At 43.5% G+C, this 17777-nt stretch overlaps 1 long non-coding RNA gene across 1 annotated transcript; it reads right to left on the minus strand.

Annotated features, from left to right (window-relative positions):
* Positions 1–935: 935 nt before the first annotated feature.
* On the minus strand, positions 936–17270 carry LOC121002313. Its single transcript, XR_005779283.1, has 3 exons — positions 17139–17270; positions 1272–1275; positions 936–947 (listed from the first exon to the last, which is right to left on the minus strand). It is a non-coding gene; the product is annotated as an uncharacterized LOC121002313 (long non-coding RNA).
* Positions 17271–17777: the final 507 nt, after the last annotated feature.

Here is a 17777-nt window from a genome sequence, read left to right on the forward strand (position 1 = left end):
ATTTTGAGGTAGGCAGCGTGGTGTCAATGCTATATCCTAGGACACGCTCTTACAAGCTGGCAGGCAGAGATAAATTAATATTTCAGAACTACATTAACATTTTAATTGATCCAGAGGATATGTAGCTTTCCTAAACTGTCAGAGATTACTGCGCAAGCCAAATGAGAAAGTAAAAAAAAATCACAAGCAAAAATAAACACGGGGTTAAAATGTCAAGGATGGATTCATCAAATCTGCCGAAATTGACTTCCTATTAAGCAAAGCAACAGTTTTTGGCTGGTAATTAAAAAGCAAAGCCCCAAGATATGCTTTTATTTCCAATACTGAAGCAGCAATAGTCTAGACAAACAACTGGTCTCAAGGCATTTTAAAATCTACGATAGAGAATAGACATTGGCAAGAAGAGAGCAGGTTAGTGTGATGGGAATACACAATAAGATGAAGAAACCAAATGATTGTCAAATTAAAGGGAATCTGTCATCATCCTGGGCCGTTTGTAACCGTTAGTATGGCATTGTAACTCTGCCGTTGTCATTTAGAAATATACTTTTATGTGCTAATTAGTGTTGATCGAGCACCAAAGTGCTCAGGTGCTCGAGTCGAACACCTCATGATTAGTGATGGATGAACATTGGCCGGGACGATTCGCGAGCGTGATCAAATGTTTGCGAACCACAAGTTCGTGGCGGGCCCCATTCACTTTAATGGCAGGCAAACCTGAAAAACCTTCAGGTCATATTTGCAGCCACCAAATTCTTACAAGAAGTGCACAAATTGTCCCACAACATGGACAGTGACATACCAGAGGGGGATCAATGGCAAAAATTCCCCCCAAAAATATGTATTTTAATCAGGGGCCATTTTTTGTGCGTTTAAAAGGGAAATTCTCAGAAATGTGCCCTGCTGGAGCCTAGAAAATATTTATTTTAGGCCACGGGAGTATGGTCCTTAAAAATTAGGCATTCACCTGACATAAAAGAAATTGTGATTATGTGGCTCGAGGTACATTGTGCAGTCAATGGATAACATTTTTAATGTAGGCCACTGGAGTACAGGCCCCAAACATTAGGGCAAGAGGATTATCCGGCATCATAATTATTTTTTTTTACGCTCGAACATTTGGGCCACGGAAGCCTGCCTTGTGCCAGATGAATGCGATGACGGCGTGGTGGAAGGTGGAGGACAAATGGGAGGAGAGAGTATAAGGAGAAGAGGCAGGACTTGGAGCACCAGGAGGGTGGCTTTGTGGGTTCTGACGGCGTTGATCCCACTGGGCTCGGTGATGGGAGGCCAGGTGCCTTCTTAAGGCGGTCGTCCCTAGGTGAGTGTTAGGCTTACCACGACTTATGCGTTGACAGCACAGGCTACAGATTGCAACACTATTATCAGCAGCTGACACGTTAAAAAAAGCCCACACTGCGGAGCCATGTGCCGGCATCCTGGGAGCGCAAGATGTGACCGTGCATGGTGGATGGTTCGCTCCAGATACATTTGCAGTCTACTTTTTGCCTCCTGTGCACTGCGAGTTCTGCCTGCTTCTCGTCCTTCTCCTCCCTATCTGCTGCTCCATCTCTCCCTCTGAACTCCCCTCCTCTTCCTCTCTTGTGGGCACCCACGTGACGTCCATCGACACGCCATCATCATCACCTTCCTCAACACTGACATTAGAGATCTCGGAGTAGGCAGCAACAGCGGGGACCACCCTCCTTCGGCTGATCTGGGTACTGTAGTCAGAACACTGGGTGGCGGCAGTTGCTACCTCCTCTTCCTCATCTGATGCCAAGAATGGCTGCGCATCGGTAAGGCCTGGAAATTGATGGGAAAATAATTCCTCTGACTCGAGTGGAGGGGCTATGGTGGTGGTGGTGGTGTCTTTGGGGGTGCACACAGCAGAGAGTGAGGAGGGTGCTGATACAGAGGATGAGGAGGGTGCAGAAGCGGAAGGCTGAGTGAGCCACTCAACCAACTCTGGTGCGTCCTTTGACTTAATCGCACGCACCTTCTCCAACTTCCTACTTAGGCTGCAGCCTGGTGCACCTGCCCGACCCCTACCACCCCTGCGGAACGGCCTGCCTCTTCCTCTGCCTATCATTTTCAAAATGACCCTGTGCCAAAGTCCCTAGAGAAGAGCAGTATATGTGGAAGCAGGTATATAGAACCCCTTAGGGTCCATTCACACATCCCTAACGCGTTTTGCGGATCTGCAAAACACGGACATGGCAATGTGCGCTCCACATTTTGCGGACCGCACATCGCCGGCACTAATAGAATATGCTTATTCTTGTCCGCAATTGCGGACAAGAATAGGACATGTTCTATTTTTTTCGGGAACGGAATTGCTGACCCGGAAGTGCAGATCCGCATTTCCGTATCCAAGCAGCACATTGTGCTGCCCCATAGAAATGAATGGGTCCACAATTCCGTTCCGCAAAATGCGGAACATAATTGCGGACGTGTGACTGGGGCCTTAATCAGATTTTTTTGGAGGCAACTGGTATATCAAACCAGTTGCAATTAGTTGTTTCAATGACGTTTGTCCCTCTGTATAGCTGCGGTATCTCAGCAGAACCGCACACAACTGCTGCACAATACAAATGCACTATAATATACTTTCTATGTTAGAAAGTATATTATAAGTATATTACACCCGTCAGTATGCAACACCTATCGATAGCACACCTATACCAGTCCTTAAATGGACTTTTGTGGCCCTATTAGCTAGCGTTTGGTGTCTCTATACTCTCTAACAGTCTGTCCCTGCTCCACACAGCAACCTCTCCCTACACTGGCAAAAAACAATGTAAAATGGTGGCCAGATCACGTTTATTTATTGGGTAGTGGGTGTGTCCATGTGCTGAATCGTCTCAATTGGCTGTCCTGTCCCATGGATGTGTCATGGGTCAAAGTTGCACAATGCAAAGATATGGCGCCGGTGGACATCGCCATATGTTTGCCTGTTCGGTAAACAACGAACAAGCAAAGTTCGCCGCGAAATGACCGCCGGGCGAATCGCAAGGCCATCTCTACTCGGGATGCTCGGGTGCTCTACAGAGCACCCAAGCACAATGGAAATCAATGGGAGAACACGAGCATTAAACTAGGCACCCCTGTTCTGAAGAGGGGAGGGTGTCTGGTTCATAGGAAAAGGTCAGAAATTGATGGAAACACCACCGAAATGGTTTGGGAACAGCATGGGGAGGATGTCTGGATGCATCTTGGACTCCCAGGTCATGCTGGGAACGATGTTGTCCGAGTAGTACACCACTTTTACAGACTGACACTAATACGCACAAAACCGAAGATAAAATAGATTTTAGAGGAAAAATTGTTAGGAAACATTCTTTCCTGTATATTTACTTGTATATAAAGTGCAAGTGCTGCCAAAAATTACAAGGATGAGGCACTCCGATACAACCTGTATATCACATAATAGAGGGCCTCATTCACATTGTATTACAATTGATCAGGTAGTGGGACTCCTACACTCATAAAGCCTATGCACTAAGTGAAAGGACTTCCAAAAATTACAAGGAACCGGCACTCCAATACACCCTTTATTACACATAAAGGAGGGCATCATACACACCCTTGAAAAATTATGATTGATGGCCTGCTGGTGACTCTCAAAAACATTAGGAGCAAGGGCCTGCTGGTGACCCTCTAAAACATTATGGGCGAGGGCCTGCTGCTGATCTGAGCATCAAAAAAATTATGGGCGAATGCCTGCTACTGAGCTGACCATTGAAAAAATTATAGGTGAGGGCCTACTGTTGAGCTGACCCTGTAAAACATTATGGTTGAGGGCCTGCTGGTGAGATAACCCTCAAAAACATTATATGCGAGAGCCTGCAGGTGAGCTGACCCTCTAAAAGATTGTAGGTGAGGGCCTGCTGGTGAGCTGACCCTCTAAAACATTATATGCGAGGGCCTGCAGGTGAGCTGACTCTCTAAAAGATTGTAGGTGAGGGCCTGCTGGTGAGCTGACCCTCTAAAACATTATATGCGAGGGCCTGCAGGTGAGCTGACCCTATAAAAGATTGTAGGTGAGGACCTGATGGTGAACTGACCCTCTAAAACATTACATGCGAGGGCCTGCAGGTGAGCTGGCCCTCAGGTGAGGGCCTGCTGGTGAGCTGACCCTTTAAAACATTATATGCAAGGGCCTGCAGGTGAGCTGACCCTCTACAACATTAGGAGCGAGGGCAGAATAATAAGCATGTTGATATGATGGAAGAGGAGGAGAACGAGAAAAGGAAGATTGAACCATATACCTTTTTTGTGGTGGAAGGGGTGCATGGAAATACAGTGTATTCAGTACATTATAAAAAAACACATTTAAAGTGCCTTTATGTTTAGCCGCTTTCCTTTGGAGTAGCAGAGAAGTCAGGGTCAATCCAGGCCTTGTTCATTTTTATAAGAGTCAACCTGTCAGCATTTTTAGTTGACAGGCGGATGCGCTTATCAATTATTATGCCCCCAGCAGCACTAAATACCCACTCTGACAAAACGCTGGTGGCAGGGCAGGCCAGCACCTCCAAGTTTGTGCCCCGTGTCCAGCTTGGACACCCAGTAGTTGTAAGGTACAGAGGGATCATTGAGGACGCTGACACAGTCTGCTACGTACTCCTTCACCATCTTCCAAAATGTTTCCCTCCTTGTGACACTAGGCCGCGCATCAGGGTGAGGGTGATGGCAGGGTGTCATAAAACCCATGTCCCAGGCTTTGGAGAGTGTTGCCCTGCCTCTGTTGGAACTGCTGTGTGTTCCCCTCGTCTCCCCTCCTCGGTTGCCCAAGGAACTATGTACTCTGCTGCCAGCGTTGTCAGCTGGAAATTTTTGGAGCAATTTTTCCACAAGGACCTTCTGGTATTGCACCATTTTGCTCATCCTCTCCACCACAGGAATGAGAGATGAGAGGTTTTCTTTGTAGCGGGGGTCGAGAAGGGTGAACAACCAGTAATCGGTGTTGTCCAAAATGCTTAAAACGCGGCGGTCACGAGAAAGTCAGCCTAACATAAAGTCAGCCATGTGTTCCAGAGTCCCAACAGGCAAGACTTCGCTGTCATCATCAGGAGGATGACTCTCAATCTCCTCATCCTCTTCTGCCCATCCACTCTGGACAGATGGAATTAAACTTCCATAGGTACTACCCTTTGTAGCGGAAGCAATCGTCTCCTGCTCCTCCTCATCCAATTTGCACTGAGAAGACGAACTGAGGGTGGTCTGGCTATCACCCTGTGTAATGTCTTCCCCCATTTCCATCTTATTCACATGCAAAGCGTCAGCCTTAATTGTGAGCAGCGAGCGTTTGAGTAGACACAGAAGTGGGATGGTGACACTGATAATAGCGTCATCGCCGCTCACCATCTGTGTTGATTCCTCAAAGTTTCTTAAAACTTCACAGAGGTCAGACATCCTTGCCCACTCCTCGCTTGTGAAGAGCGGAAGCTGACTGGAAAGGCGACTACCATGTTGCAGCTGGTATTCCACTACTGCCCTCTGCTGCTCACAAAGCCTGGCCAACATGTAGAACGTCGAGTTCCAGCGCGTGCTCACGTCCCACAACAGTCAGTGAGCTGCCAATTTTAAGTGCTGCTGCAGCATTGACGGACCAGCGGAAGCTGTCGATGACTTGCGAAAAATGGGCACACATGCGGCGCACATTCACCAGTAGCTCAGGAAAATTGGGGTAGGTTTTGAGAAACCGCTGAACCACTAAGTTGAAGATGTGGGCTAGACATGAGATGTGTGTGAGCTTCCCGAGCTCCAAAGCCGCCACCAAGTTACGGCCATTATCAGACACAACCATGCCTGGTTCTAGGTTGAGTGGCGAGAGCCACAGCTCAGTCTGGTCTCTGCCACAGCATTGCGGCGGTGTGCTGTTTGTCACCTAAGCAGATCAGCTTAAGCACGGCTTGTTGACGCTTCCCCACTGCAGTGCTACACTGCTTCTAGCTACCAACTGACTGGTGCTACAAGAGGATAATTCTGAGGTGGAAGTGGAGGAGGAGGCGGAGGAGGAGAAGTGGGGGTTGGAGCCACTAACGTAGGTGGTGGTGGAAACCCTGATGGAATTAGGGCCCGCAATCCTTGGCGTCGGTAGCACCTGTGCCATCCCAGGGTACGACTCGCTCCCGGCCTCCACAACATTCACCCCGTGTGCCGTCAGGGAAATGTAGCGTCCCTTGCCAAAAGCACTTGTCCATGTGTCAGTGGTTAAGTTGTCCTTCCCAGTAACTGCGTTAGTCAGGGCATGGGTGATGTTACGGGACACATGCTGGTGTAAGGCGGGCACGGCACACCGTGAAAAATAGTGGAGGCTGGGGACTGCGTAACGAGGGATGGCCGCCGACATCAGGCTGCGGAAGGCCTCAATGTCCACAAGCCTTAATGGCCACATTTCCAGGGCCAGTAATTTGGAAAGTTGTGCATTAAGTGCTATGGCCTGTGGGTGGGTGACTGGGTATTTGTGCTTGCATTTAAATGCCTGGGGTAAGGACATTTGTACGCTGTACTGGGACACGGAAGTGGATGTGGTCGCTGATGGTGTTTACGAAGGTCCAGGTGCAGGGCGGGAGGCATCCAGGCCTGTGCCTTCGACAGGGGGTTGGCCAGCACGTAACACAGGGGAAGAGGAGGCAGTGGTGTGACCTGCAGACACAGATTGTGGACCCAGGCGTTCGGCTCACCTTTTACGGTGCTTTTATGTCATGTGGCGAATCATGCTGGTGGTGGTGAGGTTGCTAATGTTCATGCCCCTGCTCATTTTTGTATGGCACAGGTTGCAAGTACAATTCTTTTGTCGTCCGCACTTTTCTCAATAAGCGCCAGACTGCGGAACACCTACCCCTTGGCAAGGGAGATTGCCGCAAGGGGGTGCTCCGGGGAAAAGTTGTGGGCCTGTTTGGTGTAGCCCGCCTTCTCTATTTTGCCACCCCACTGCCTCTTCCAGCCTGTTGCGGTGCTGCGGATCCCTCCCCCTCTGGACTGCTGTCCTCGCTCGGCTTTCCACCTTCCCTGGTTGGGTCAGTGACTTCATCGTCCACCACCTCATCTTCCACTTCCTCACTTTGCTCATACTCCTGACTTGTTGACCTAACAACAACCTCAGCTATTGACAACTGTGTCTCATCCTCATCATCAACCTCTTGCGACACTAATTGCCGTTGACTTTTTGGCAACTGTGTCTCATCATCATCCACCTCGTGAAACACTAATTGCCGTTCCCCACCATCATCTTCCTGTGACTGTGGATGCTCAAGAGTTTGGGAATCAGGGCACAAGATCTCATGTCTCTCTTCAAGCGGGCTTGTCGAGAGGCCCAAATGAAGGAATGGTGCTGAATAGAGCTCCTCGGAATATCCGAGTGTTGGATCACTTGTTTGGCAAGGCACTCCATAGTGGGAGGAAGGAGGATCAGGGTGAGGATTGTGTTGACCAGACTCTTGGCTACTGAGACTGGACTTGGTGGAAGACAGGGTGGTGTTTAACCGACTGGAAGCATTATCTGCTGCAATCCAACCAACCACCTGGTCGCACTGGTCTGACTTCGAGAGCGTTGTCCTGCGCCACCCTGCAAACTGGGACATGAAGCTAGGTATGGTGAATGATTACTTTTTCTTGTGCTCTGGCAGCAGCCACAGTTTTAACGCACCCAGGGCCACGGCCTCTGCGTGCACATCAGCATCACGGCCACTTCCCTGTCCCTTACTGCTCGCCTTCTTCATATTAAATGTTATATATGCTTGAAAGTATGTCACATGTACAGTAGCGTAGGATTTGTAACTGTATGCACAAAAAAATAAAAAATGGTATTTGGGATGTGGAACCGTCACACAGGAGAAATACCGCAGATAATGTCCCTGATGTCAGCAGCGGCTAATATAAAGTTACAGGGAATGTCACAGGTATATGGGATGTGGAAACGTTACACAGGAGAAATACCGCAGATAATGTCACTGATGTCACCAGCTGCTAATAAAAAATTACAGGAAATGTCTCAGGTATTTGGGATGTTTACACAGGAGATGTACCCCAGGTAATGTCACTGTCCACAGTGGACACCGTCTACGGAAAAAGTACACTGGATGTCACTGATATTTTTTGGATGTGCACACTTCACACAGGAGATGTAGTGCAGCTAATGTCACTGTCCGCAGCGGACACCATCTACGAAAAAGTACACTGGATGTCACAGATATTTTTGGGATGCACACATGTTACACAGGAGAAATACCACAGATAATTTCGCTGATGTCAGCAGCGGCTAAAATAAAATTACAGGGAATGTCACAGGTATTTGGGATGTGGAAACGTTACACAGGAGAAATACCGCAGATAATGTCGCTGATATCGCTAGCGGCTAATATAAAATTACAGGGAATGTCACAGGTATTTGGGATGTGGAAACGTTACACAGGAGAAATACTGCAGATAATGCCGCTGATGTCTCCAGCTGCTAATAAAAAATTACAGGGAATGTCACAGGTATTTGGGATGTGGAAACGTTACACAGGAGATGTACCCCAGGTAATGTCACTGTCCGCATCGGACACCGTCTAAGGAAAATGTACACTGGATGTCACTTATATTTGTTGGATGTACACACGTTACACAGGAGATGTAGCGCAGATAATGTTGCTGTCTGCAGCGGCCTAACTATTGCACGCTATTTAGCAAAGGATGCGCTAAAAATCGATATTGCTGCCACTCACAATAGTCCTTAAAAGGACTTTTGGATCTGTAAAGTTTTTGCAATTTAGCGCAGGTTGCTCTAAAAATATATATTGCTGCTGCCACACACAACAATAGTCCTTAAAAGGACTTTTGGGTCTCTGACAAGTTTTTCAACTGAAAAAAAGAATAATTTCACTCCATACACTATCTTTCCCTTCTTCAGCACAGCTCTCCCTGACTAACACTGAGCCAAAGACGTGTCATCGGGTGCTATATAGCACCCGATGACACGTTCCGGCCAGCCAATCACTGTAATGCCAGTAACCAACATGGCTACGGCATTACAGTGAAGGGCAGTATTTACCTGCACGTTTTTTGGCTGTGAATACCACCATGTGCCGAGCATCAAGATGCTCAATCCGAACTGGTGTTCGGCCGAGCATGCTCGATCAACGCTAGTGCTAATCACTTTTTTCTAGCCCCCCAAAACAGTTTTTTATAATTATGTTAATGAGCTTAAAAGATTCCAAGAGGCTACACTTGCATTGCACCACAGAATGGAGCCCTGCTTCTTCCCTTCTCTTCTTCTCTTCACCTTCTCAGCAGCATCATCATGATGCAGCTGCAAACAAAGGCACTGATTGTCTTCATGTCTGAGCCTGCTCAATCTGTTACCGTCTGTGGGCAGCAGCTTCATTAACTGAACTGCACATGCGCCAGCAGGATTGGTGGAGTGCTGCAGTGACCTTCCGGAAGTTTCTCCGTCTGCACAAAGGATCTTTGAAGAGCAGACAGAGAGACCATTGGGTTCTTGCTCAACCTTTACCAAGGTCCTTTCTCCCTTATTACTTAATGCATTGGGGCTGCCACCTGGTTGTTTCTAAATGTCACTTATTTAGGCTACTTTTACACTTGCGTTTTTGCCTGATCCGGCAGGGATCAGCAAAAATGCTTCCATTACTGATAATACAATGAATGGATCCGGTTGTATTATCTTAGCAATGATAGCAATGACGGATCCGTCATGAACACCATTGAAAGTCAATGGGGGACAGATCTGTTTTCTATTGTGTCTGAGAAAATGGATCTGTCCCTATTGACTTGCATTGTGGGTCATGCCAGATCCATTTTGCTCCGCTTCCCATGATGGAAAGAAAACTGCAGCTTGCTGCGGTTTGCTCTCCGGTATGGGAACACAGCCAAACGGAACGGAATGCATTTTGGAACACTCCGTTCTCTTCAGTTCCGTTTTGTCCTCAATGACAATGAATGAGGTCAAAACGGAAGCGCTTTCCTCCGGTATTGAGATCCTATGACGGATCTCAATACCGGAAAATGTAAACTCGTGTGAAAGTAGCCTAAGAATTTTGGAGGCCACCGTGCTCTTCGGAACTTTCAGTGCAGCAGAATTTTTTTTTTGTACCTTACTTCAGATCTGTGCCTCTACACAATCCAGGCTCTACATGCAGTTCTTTCCTCCTCATGGCTTTGTTTTTGCTCTGATATCCATTATCAGCTGTGAAACTTGGAGCAGCAGCATGATGACGTACCCTAGCTGTGGAGGTGGAGAAAAGAAGAGGAGGGGAGGAGCAGGAGGACTCCATTCTGAGGGCCATAGCTGGGTTCCAGCAACCATAAGTACAGCCCCTTAGGCTCATTTCAGCTCATTAGCATAATCATAAAAAGCTGTTTTTTGAAAGCTAGAAAAGCATGATTAGTACATAAAAGTACGGTATATTTCTACAATACAATAGCACAGTTAGAATGCCCTACTAACAGTTACAAACGGCCCAGGATGGTCACAGATTCCCTTTAAAAATCACTGATTTAGTCAATCTGTGGAAATGAGGAAAGAGATACAGTACATTGCTCTATATTCCACAAAGCATTCTTTTTTTTTCTTTTAATTTTTCTTTTTTCATTATTATTTTTCTGAATGTGTCACTATTTTAGTCTTCGTTTTCTCATAAGTTATATAAGTGCAGAATTTTTTAGGTATCATTTTATGGCGGCAGGCTATTTTAGATATCAGGACATGGCAATGTTTTTCTATTTTTTATCTCTGCATTTCAAAAGCCATAACTGTTTTCTCTGTCGACAGCTATACGAGGTCTTTTTCTGGACCAGCTGACCAGTTGTATCTTTAAATGGCACCATTTGAGGGTACGTGTAATATATACAGCATACAGCAATTCTGCCATTGTTTTGGGGTTTTGTTTTCATGGCATTTACTGTAAGATACAAGTGACATGATTCATTTACTATTTATGTTTTTCAACTTTTAGAAAAAAATAAATAAATTTGGAGCTCTCTGGAATTGTAGCATTCATTGGTACCATTTTGGAGTCCATACAATTTTTTATCACTTTTTTTTTGCATAAAAGGTGAAATAAACATAAAACATCAATTTTGGGCAATTTTTTAAATGTTCGCTAGACATATATCTACTGGGTAAATAATGTGGTCATTTTATTAAATGGGTTGTTATTTTTGTGGTAATAAAAATTTCGTATAGCTATTTACAAAAATTAAGGTGTTTGTAAGTAGAAAAAGGCAATTTTTTGTTCTACTTATTTTTTTTTGTTTCAAACACTTTTTTTTAACTTTGTTTTCTAAGTCTCAGGAGGGGACTGGAACATGCGATTGATTATGTCACAAACAGTAAATCTGACATAATGTCAGACAACTCCTTAACACCCCAAAAATCACATTATGGGAGTGATGGGGTGAGAAAGGGAGCCCCCTTATAATCAATTAGATGCTATGGTCAGCAACGAAAGGGTTATATGTCCGGATCTTAGTAATCTCCGGACCTGGCTGTTAGAGTTGGGTACTAGCCGTGTAACACAGACGGAACATAATTGATAGTGTGGGCAAAATGCCTGAGCCCACATCATCACTGCACCTTAAAAGTACACCAGTGAGCGTTACCTACCTTCCTGCTGTGACAATACTATTATGCTGCAAAGGGGGAAGTGGTTAAATATAACCAAGTAAAATAAATATTTTTTAAATTACAGAATTCATAAAAAACTACCATAAACTTATATTGTTTTACCTTGTTCATCATTTATCATAACTTGCTCATTTTATTGTACATTAGTATTTGGGCAGTGGCATACCTTCAATAAAGGCAGACCATGTGACTGCTACAGGGCCCTACGCTGATCTCATTTCCTTCTTTCATTCTGTGGTGACATGCAGGCGCCACTAGGGGGAGCTCAGTACAAAGACATTATTATAACTTCCATCGCATTGTATAAACTTCCATTAACTGAGCTCCTCCACTTAATGGTGGCTGCAAGCAGACAGCTTTGTAATATATGAAATTAAGCTGGAAAATGTATCAAGGTATTCATGACAGTTGTCTGGTGTATACATTGAGAAATTTGCTGTACAGGTTGAGCGCCATATTTTTGACACACCTACTCAGCTTTTTCTGACAAAGAAGCTGGATAAATTGGGTGATGCCGCCCAGGCTTTTTTTTATAATTTTTTTTTTTGTATTTAAAATTTTATTTATTAATTTTTTTTTATTTAAATTTCTTCTACTTAATAAAAAAAATTGTCGTATGCATACTGGGAAATTAGTGGCTCATACTAAGTAACTAATACGTTTACTGTATGTTTATTTCTTTTTGGGACTTTTATTGAAAGCCAACTATCAGGTACATGCATGTGATAATTAGGGATGAGTGAATCAACATCCAAAGTCGATTCGCATAAAACTTTATTTCAATACTGTATGGAGCGAGCACTCTGTAAGTATTAGAATGTATTGGCTCCGATGAGCCAAAGTTATTACTTCTTGAAGTCTCGCAAGACTTCGCATAATAACCAGAGATAGATTTATACTGTAAAAAAACATTTCCTGAACTCGGGTTTGGTTCCAAGTCTTACATTGGAACCAAACCCGAGTTCAGAAAATATTTTTTTACAGTATAAATCAATTTCTGAAGTTATTATGCGAAATCTCACGAGACTTCGCGAAGTAATAACTTCGGCTCATCGGAGCCAATACATTCTAATTTACTGTACGGAGCGCTTGCTCAGATACAAATATTTATGCGAATCGACTTCGGATGTTTCAACCGAAGTCAATTCACTCATCCCTAGTGATAATGTGCTAAAGTGGAGAGGCAAAGAATGATAAATGTGCAACAGAGAATTTCTAAAGCACAGCAGGATCCGAATCCAAGTAAGGGCTCATGCGCACGACTGTTGGATGTTTTGCAGTCTGGACAATAATAGGACATGTTCTATTTTTTTGAGAAATGGGCATGTAGACATACAGACAAGGAATGCACACAGAGTCATTTCTGTTTTTTTTGCGGACCCACTGAAGTGCAAAAAAAAATAAAAATAGAACGGACATGGAAAAAAAAATTGGTTTCTGGGCATGTACTCTTAGGAACATTTTGATTTCATAGTCCACATTATTGGAGTAATTTGGCAAGTCTTCTGCATTCCCTGGGCCTGCTCAACTGACAGAATGTATTAAGGCTGTTGGTAGAGGTCAGTAGGTTTGCTCACAGAGGTAGTTGTTTGAATCGTGCAGCAGGAATCTATCAGTAGAGAATAATGACTTTTTATATGGTAGTCTGTTTGTCTGTGGCTCTGGGGTACTAGTTCCCATTTGCCAGTACCAGTGACAATCAAGAAATACAATATCTGCTTCTTTTGAAGCTTGAGATCTACAATTTCTAAAGTTTGGCCTTTACGAAGACCAAGCCTTAGAAAGGACCCTTTGAATTATCTAAAGAAACCAATAAACTGTGGGTAAAGGTCCCTTTAGATGGGACAAATTTAGCAGGTGATTGTGGGAAAGGAAGCGTTCCTTCCCTACAGTTGCCTGCTCGTCAGTGGAGGACACCGCTGCATTTACATGCAGCGATCTCCTCCACAGTATGAGGCGGAGCAATCGCTAATGCCATCGCTCGTCCTCATACAGGCTCGATCTGTCTACACAAACAATTCAATTACACAATGAACGAGCGTTTCACTCGTTCATCTGGTAATTGCAAGATAATTGGTAACAAGCCTTCCTATGAACATTCGTTAGTGATTATCTGGGCCCTTTACATTAGTAGAACAATTGTTTTCCAGATGTTGATGTAGTTAATCGACTCTTGCCTTTAACCCCTTCTACCCACAAGCCAGTTCTCACCTTCCTGCTCAGTCCTATTTTTGCTGATGTGTCACTTTATGCGGTAATAATTTTCGAATGATTTTACTTATCTAATTGATTCTGAGATTGTTTTCTCGTGACACTTTGTACATCATGTTAGCAGTAAATTTTATATAACAAAATTCTAAATTAACAGAATTTATTTTTTAATTTACAGTTTTCGAAATTTGAATTTCTCTAGTTTCAAGACAGATAGTAATACCTCACAAAATAGTTATCAGTCAACATTCTCCATATGTCTACTTTATGTTGGCATCATTTTGTAAATGTTATTTTATATTTTAGGACATTAGAAGGCTTAGAATTTTAGAAGCAATTTTTCAAATTTTCAAGAAATATTTCAAGACTTTTTTTAAGCACCAATTCAGTTAAAAAGTGATTTTGAGATGTTTAGGTAATAAAAACCACTCATACTATATTTTAGAAACTACACCCCTGAAATTATTCAAAACTGATGTTACAAACTTTGTTAACCTCTGAGGTGTTTCACAAGAATTAAAGGCAAATGAAGGTGACATTTAAAAATTTCATTTTATTTTTTTGCAGATTTTCTGTTAATCCATTTTTTCCAGCAATGGTTTACAGCAAAACAAACCTCAAAATGTATTACCCTGATTCTTCAGTTTACAGACACACTCCATGTGTGGTCGTAAACTGCTCTATGGGCACATGGCAGGGGTCAGAAGCGAAGGACGGTCATATGGTTTTTGGAAAGCAAATTTGCTGGAATTTTTGGGAGCCATGTTGTATTTGAAGAGACCCTGAGGTGCCTCTACTGTGGAAACTCCCCAAAAGTTTCCCCATTTTGGAAACTACCCTTCTCAAAGAATTTATTAAAGGCTATACTGAGCACTTTGACCCCATAGGCGTTTTACAGAATTTAGAAAGACTTGGCTGTGAAAATGAAAAATTTCATTTCTGCAAATAAAAATGTTGCTTTAGCCCCACATTTTTCATTTTCACAAGTAGTAACAGGATACAAAGTACCCCATAATTTGTTACCTATTTTCTCCTGAATGTGCAAACACCCCATATGTGTTCGCAACCTACTGTAGGGGCACATGGCAGGACTCAGAAAGGAAAGAGGAGCCATATGGCTATTGGAGGGCAGATTTCCCTCGACCAAGTCTTGGGCACTATGTCATATTTGAAGAGACTCTGAGGTACTCCGATAGTGGAAACCTCCAAAAAGAGACCCATTTTGGAAATAACACCCGTTGAGAGTTGAAAGTGCGCTTTGAGCCCACAGGCATTTTTACTGAATTTAGAAACACTTGGCTGTGAAAATTAAATATTTAATTTCTTTCAATAAAATGTTGCTTTAGCCACACATTTTTTATTTTCACAAGTGGTAACAGGAGAAAAAGCACCCCAATTTTGCAGGATGAGTTGCCATCATCATCAGTTCTTTTATGGGGTACATACAGTACAGACCAAAAGTTTGGACACACCTTCTCATTCAAAGAGTTTTCTTTATTTTCTTGACTATGAAAATTGTAGATTCACACTGAAGGCATCAAAACTATGAATTAACACATGTGGAATTATATACATAACAAACAAGTGTGAAACAACTCAAAATATGTCATATTCTGGGTTCTTCAAAGTAGCCACCTTTTGCTTTGATTACTGCTTTGCACACTCTTGGCATTCTCTTGATGAGCTTCAAGAGGTAGTCCCCTTATATGGTTTTCACTTCACAGGTGTGCCCTGTCAGGTTTAATAAGTGGGATTTCTTGCCTTATAAATGGGGTTGGGACCATCAGTGCCGTTGAGGAGAATTCAGGTGGATGCACAGCTGATAGTCCTACTGAATAGACTGTTAGAATTTGTATTATGGCAAGAAAAAAGCAGCTAAGTAAAGAAAAACGAATGGCCATCATTACTTTAAGAAATGAAGGTCAGTCAGTCAGCCGAAAAATTGGAAAACTTTGAAAGTAAGGGCTATTTGACCATGAAGGAGAGTGATGGGGTGCTGCGCCAGATGACCTGGCCTCCACAGTCACCGGACCTGAACCCAATCGAGATGGTTTGGGGTGAGCTGGACCGCAGAGTGAAGGCAAAAGGGCCAACAAGTGCTAAGCATCTCTGGGAACTCCTTCAAGACTGTTGGAAGACCATTTCAGGGGACTACCTCTTGAGGCTCATCAAGAGAAGGCTAAGAGTGTGCAAAGCAGTAATCAAAGCAAAAGGTGGCTACTTTGAAGAACCTAGAATATGACATATTTTCAGTTGTTTTACACTTGTTTGTTATGTATATAATTCCACATGTGTTAATTCATAGTTTTGATGCCTTCATAGTTATGAAAATAAAGAAAACTCTTTGAATGAAAAGGTGTGTCCAAACTTTTGGTCTGTACTGTACAACGTTTTGATCACTTTTTATTTTTGCTTTTTGGGAAGAAGGATAAAGAAATGCAGCAATTCTGCCACAGTTTTTTTGGTTTTGTTTGTGTTTATGGGAAAGGGGTATTTTTTTTTTTACCTGAACCTTTTATTTTGTAAAACACTTTTTTTTACTTTTTATTTTTGTTCGACTATGGTACTTCTACTTTTCGGGGTCTGATCCCCTCTACAGTGCATTACAATACATTGTGTACTGACAGTGTGCTTATGAGACCAAGACTGGCTGCTGGGTCTAATAGGCTTCTATAGTTGGCAAGCTCCGATGCCTGTGTAAGGGCTTCCTTAGCAGCCATCAGCCCTCTGTGATGGGGGGTGATGGGGTTGGAGAGGGAGCCCCCTCCCTCTGCAAACCTTATACATGTTGTGTTCAGCATTGACCGTGGCATACAAGGGGTTAATATGCCGGCATCTGTGTTTTCACCAATGTTCTCTGATACAGCAGGGATCCGGCTGTCAGTAACACCCAGGCTCAGCTCCTTCACCCACCGATCAGTGCCCCGTACTTGTACAGTGCTGGGCAGCAAGTCACGTCCCGCTGAGCTGTACATGTATGGTACTGGTCGGGAAGGGGTTAATAGTTGTTTTGACTCTTATAAGTCTAATGTTTTTATGTTTTCTATATTGTGCTGAAAAACAGTATGCATTTATTTTAATAAGAAAGTAAATATCTTTATAAGAAAGTAAATAGCTTTATAAAGCCAATAGTGGCCCAGATTGGGTCTGCACCAAATATCTGCCAAAAAGGTAGTTCAAACTTGCACAATTTAGTGCATCTAGGCAGTTTCTACACTTTTGTTCCAACATTCTCAAAAAGCAGGTGGGGCTTAACAGACAGCCTTAACAGCCTTCAATGGAAGAGGGACCCAACATTCACCATTTTGAGCCAAAATTGCACCCCAATTCCGGTGTAAAATTCTTTCTCAAAGTAAGCCAACCAAAAGTTGGTATAGTGTCAGTGAAAAGTACCTGTTTTTGCACCAAATTTATCATCCTGCCTGAGCCCCTGACAGCCTGTATAAGATTACTCCATCTGTAGGATTAGTAACTCTGGGCCACTATGTCTATCAGGTGTACAGGATTTCAGGCATTAACATTTTGAGTCACATAGACATATAATAAAATACAGAGAGCTGAACAAGTAAAAGGCATATGAGCTGCCTGGTACAAAAACAATAGTAGTTTATCCCTAACTGGAATTGAGGGAAACAAGGGGAAAAAGGAAGGGGGAGGGGGAAAACATCACTGGAGAATATTCATTTTTTTTAGATCAGCAGAGGGGAGATTATAAACTAGTACCGTAAATAGCGTAAATTTGGTGTGTCATTGGAATATTCAGTTACAGCTACACAATAAAGGAGCTGAGACCTTGTAGCCCTCGAATATTTCCTTTTATCTATGCACGTGGCATAGGCTCAATCTTCTCCTATATTAGCCAAAAATATGCCTGCCTACAAGTTTACTAAACACTCTTAAAAAAAGGTGGTCCCACTTATCGGTGACTTTACCT

This window comes from Bufo bufo, chromosome 5, assembly GCF_905171765.1.
Source record: "Bufo bufo chromosome 5, aBufBuf1.1, whole genome shotgun sequence".
In the NCBI taxonomy this organism is placed as follows: Eukaryota; Metazoa; Chordata; class Amphibia; order Anura; family Bufonidae; genus Bufo; species Bufo bufo.